This window comes from Penaeus japonicus, unplaced genomic scaffold (genome assembly GCF_977035675.1).
Source record: "Penaeus japonicus unplaced genomic scaffold, GWHDUDI00000001_assembly GWHDUDI00000040, whole genome shotgun sequence".
In the NCBI taxonomy this organism is placed as follows: domain Eukaryota; kingdom Metazoa; phylum Arthropoda; class Malacostraca; order Decapoda; family Penaeidae; genus Penaeus; species Penaeus japonicus.
In genome coordinates this window covers 11,194,009-11,199,008 of record NW_028234442.1, presented here as the reverse complement: position 1 = coordinate 11,199,008, position 5,000 = coordinate 11,194,009, and the positions used below count along the sequence as shown (strand labels likewise).

Below are 5,000 nucleotides of genomic sequence, written 5' to 3'. Positions count from 1 at the left end.
CCCTCTCTCTCTCTCTCTCCCTCTCTCTCTCTCTCTCCCTTTCTCTCTCTCTCTCCCTTTCTCTCTCTCTCTCCCTTTCTCTCTCTCTCTCACCTCTCTCGTCTCTCTCTCTCTCACCTCTCTCGTCTCTCTCTCTCACCCCTCTCGTCTCTCTCTCTCACCCCTCTCGTCTCTCTCTCTCTCCCTCCCTCCCTCCCTCCCCCCTCTCTCTCTCTCTCCCTCCCTCCCTCCCTCCCTCCTCCCCCCTCTCTCTCACTCTCTCTCTCTCCCTCTCCCTCTCCCTCTCCCTCTCCCTCTCCCTCTCCCTCTCCCTCTCCCTCTCCCTCTCCCTCTCCCTCTCCCTCTCCCTCCCTCTTTCTCTCTCCTCCTCTCTCTCCCCCACCCACGATCCAGCATACCCCGCGGCCGTTGAAGGGTGAAGGCGACCGATTCCTTAATTGAACGGACCAGAAGACGATTTTGTTCAGAATCAACTTATTATGAATTGCACGCGCGACCAATATAAATTGCTCTCCGCGGCGTTTCATAAATACTTTTTTTTATGTGATTTATATATATATATATATATATATATATATATATATATATATATATATATATATAAATGTTTTTTTTAATGTTTGACGGTTTAGGAAACATGAATTATAGATGTCTTTATCTATCTATAAGTATATCTATCTGGATATGATATATATTTTTTAAAATATTTATCGCTGACATTGGTTTATGATGTCTATTTTAGTGTTTTAACAATGATTGGTCTTTATCTCTCATTAGGGATATAATGATATAAGGTGATGTTAGTGCCCGTTGTCGCGGTTTCATATAAATTTATCCAAAACTGTGATAGTGATGCAAGGCCTTCTGTCTCATTATGATGATGTTAATAGTGATCTTTCCATGACCTTAGCGGTAATACTAGTGGCAGTCTTCGCAATAATGATTTATCGTTTTAGAAGCTATAACGTTATATTAATGACAAGCGATGATAGGGTGCTCGCTTCTCGAGATCACCGCGAGGACAGTGCCAGTCGGAATGGGAATAAGGAATGTTCCAGTCCCCACGAGACTTGCCTTACGAAGAACAGTTCCGAGGGCTGAGGGGTAGACACGGGCGTCGACAGCCCGAAATGATTGCGCGAAAGTCTTAAGCCAACGGTATTGGAGGTTCGTTTCTCACATGACGCGACCCTCTTGCTCCTTCGCTGATTGGGCGAGCGCTCTGTACCCTCGTCGCTGATTGGTTAAATTTAGCATGCGGCACACAGGGGGTAGGGGGGAGGGATAGGATAGAGGAGCGGGGAAGGAGAAAGAATGGGGTAGGGTAGGGGCAGGGGATAAGATGGAGGAAGAGGAAAGAGAAGGGGAAGGATAGAGGAGGGAAAGGGATAGGATAGAGGAAAGGTGGAGGATATGGGATAGGAGTGAGAAGAGGAAAGATATGGGATAGGAGAGAGAAGGGGAAGGATAGAGGCCTAGAGGATGGAAGAAGTGTATGAGATAGAGAATAGGGGAAGGAGAAGAATAGAGTAGGAGTGATGGGGAAGAATAAAGGAATAGGAAGAGGGGGAGGAAAAGAGAAGGTAGTGGGATGAGAGGAAGAGATAAGAGATGGAGGAGGGGGATAGTATTGGAGTGTGGATAGGGGAGGGGAAAGGTAGGGGACGGGGGAATGGGAGTAGGGAGAAGGTGGGGTTGTGTTCAGGGGTCTTAATCCACGTAACAGGGCCGCCCTATGTGTCTGTAAGGGTTCCGTGTAAAGAGTTAGCCTTTGAGATCAGACTATTCAAGATGGAATCATTTTGAATATATGTAGGTTTAGTATCACAGCTGTGACGTGTTTAACTTTTTTTGTTGTTTGTCTTTAAATGAGAAAAATGCTGATTGGCGTATTTCTCATTGCAACTGTATGTATTTTATGTGAAGGTATTAGTGATAAAGAAATTCCAATTATTAAAAGTCTCTTTGGCTAATGAGACCGTTGTTTTTTATGAGCACGATTTGTGTTATTTCCCGCCGCAGTTTTAATCGGTTGATTTGTACAGTTTTATGCAAGTTCGTATAATTCAGCCGGTGATAAGTTGTAATTAACCGCTAATGAATGCGAGTATGTTGTATCGAAAATGATTACCGTGCCAAAAATAGACCATTCGGGTTCGTTCTCGATATATTAAGAGAAAGGTTCGCTAAACATATTTTTTTGCAGTGACGTAAGGTGGGTAATATTTCAGGTGGCAGTGTATACCGAAAAGATTTGTTCATTATTTAATACTTATTTATCTTTACAGGTGAGTGTCTGGGGAGTCGACTGCGAGCAAGAAGGACGTATGTATGGGTTATTTTTTCATTTTACAAATTATGTGGTGTTTTTTTCTGCCTTGAAAAGTAGAATAATCCCTTGTATAAAATTTAAATGAATTACGCCTTTTTAAAGCCGTAATTGGGAGGGGATTTCATCTTTTTATACGATTTTTTGGGAAAAATATTTGATTTGTATACACGCGCGCACGCACTCTCTCTCTCTCTCTCTCTCTCTCTCTCTCTCTCTCTCTCTCTCTCTCTCTCTCTCTCTCTCTCTCTCTCTCTCTCTCTCTCTCTCTCTGCACTCTTTCTCTCCATTTCTTCTTTCCCTCCTTCCCTCATTTCCTTCTTTCCTCTAACTTCTCTCCTCTCTATCTCCTTTCGCTCTCGGTATGTGTGTCTCTATTTCCTTCTCTCCAGCACATCCTCTCCATCTCCCCCTCCCCTCCCCTCCCCCCTCCCTCCTCCCTCCCCCGCCTCTCGAGAGGAGGGTATCTCATTAACGGCTGTGAGCCCCCCCCCCTCCCAAGGGATAATGGGACACGCTTAAGAGGCAAACTTCACCTCGTAGATAAGGAGGAAGGAAGGGGGGAAAGAGGAGGAAAGATATAGTTCAGGTGTCGGAGAAGGGGATTCTCTCTCTCTTTCTTTTCTCACTCTCTCCCTCTCCCCCTACCTACCTCCCTATCTCCTTAACCCCCTCCCTACCTCCCTATCTCCCTACCCCCCTCCCTCTCCCTCCCTCCCTCTCCCTCTCCCTCTCCCTCTCCCTCTCTCGAGCTCTCTCCCTCCTCTCCTCTCCCTCTCTCCCTCTCCCTCTCCCTCTCCCTCTCCCTCTCCCTCTCCCTCTCCCTCTCTCTCTCTCTCTCTCTCTCTCTGTCTCTCTCTCTCTCTCTCTCTCTTTGTCTGTCTCTCCCTCCCTCCCTCCCTCCCTTACTCCCTCTCATCATAATCAACATTAATGATACTGTTATGATGATGGTTTTGTTATTGTTGCTGTGTTTTTTTGTTTTGTTTTTTTGCTACTGTATCATAATTATTATACTGATGATAGTAATGATAAATATTTGTATTGCCATTTTTAGTATTATTACTATTATTATTGTCGTTGATGTTAGTGTGGTAGTGGTGGTTATGATGGAGGAATTTTTATTATTATTATTACTGTTATTGATGATATTTTTGTTGCCTTTTGCTATTTCATATTCTAACCTTGTTATTGTTAGCGACATGTCTATTGTTAACCATCATCACCATCAATGTTTTTACGATATCAACAATATTTTCTTCATTATTACTTAACCTTGAATATACATATATGTATATGTATATATACATTCATATATATACTGAAAACTGCCTGAACTTGTTGATTGAATTACATAATAAAATTCACGGTTACTATGAGGTATTTATAAATGCATAAATGGGTTTGTTAGTTAATGAATTTGTCAGTTATTTATGGCAGCTCTCGTTCACGTGTGGACAGTGCGCTGGGAATCCCGGGAACTTTTCATGCAGTAGGAATGTAGCTGCGAGGAATGGTGACGGGGGGGGGGAGTTTTGCTTTTGCGATGGAAACAACAATGGTGGTGAGGGAAAGAGGGAGTGGAACGCCTGTGCCAACAGAGCTCCTTTCAGCAGTCGCTTCCAGTAGTTGCAACGGTTGTCACTACCAAGAATGCTATTTCCAACAAAGTCAAAGTCACTCCCTTGGCACCAGACTTCGGCCTCTCTACCCCCCTCTTCCCCCAACCCTTCCCCCTACCCGGGACCGATGCAGGTGCGCCCTGGAAATCACCTTTTGATGGTTTTAATTAAGAGCAGAAGACTGTCGCTTTATTGCCAGCGTTAATTGCGGCCGTTGCCCATCATTCTTCGTGACTTTAATGTGTTAACTCGATTTCCCTTGGCGAGGGGGTCAGGGAGTCAGGGGGAGGGGGGGGGCGAAGGCCTTTGCTTGCCCTGGGGAGAAATATGTAACCAGTGATGAGGGAAGGAATATCTGGTTATCCCTAGCGATTTCCCACAGACTGCGTGTCACATTTTCATTAGTTTTCACTCGTGGATATGTAGATAGAAAGCACAAGGAAGTGCTTTGTTATCCTGATTGTCTGTGCGTCTGGAATGCTTGTTAACTGTTCATGTTGGAGGAGACCTGCTGCAAGCATGGCGAAATGAGGAGTGGATGGTTCCTTACAAAGTACGTGTCACTTCTAATACTAGTTTACATCGGTGAAGATATAAACGCAATAGAATGAAGAAAAAAGGGTGGTCGTATATATTGCGTCCCTATTAAATTTGTTTGCACAGGTGGAGACAACACACATGATGCTTGCACAGGAAGAGTCTCAGTAATATGTTCATGAGATACAACATGAGAGAGCGGGTAAATATGAATTAACTGATTAAGCAAGTTTGATTGTGTTAAATCAGAAAGCTGTGGAGTTGAAATAGCACGAGTCTTTTGAAGTTCGCTTTGCTTCGATTTCGTTTTTCTATGTCCTCGTTACAACTTCTTTCAAGGCTTAAATTACAAGGCTTGAAACTTCATGGACAGTTCCGCGAATTAGCAGCTCATGGTAAGATTATATCGAGTCCCCCTTCCCCTCACCCCTCACCCCTCACCCCCCTCCCCTCCCATCACCTCCTTCCCCTCACCCCTCACCCCCCTCCCCTCATCCCTCACCCCCCTCCCC

The 5,000-nt window shown here is 44.6% G+C and overlaps 1 protein-coding gene across 13 annotated transcripts in view; it reads left to right on the top strand.

The window, feature by feature from the left end:
• Positions 1-5,000, top strand: part of kcc (solute carrier family 12 member kcc) — a 385,343-nt gene that overhangs the window by 309,708 nt on the left and 70,635 nt on the right. The window lies entirely within an intron of this gene.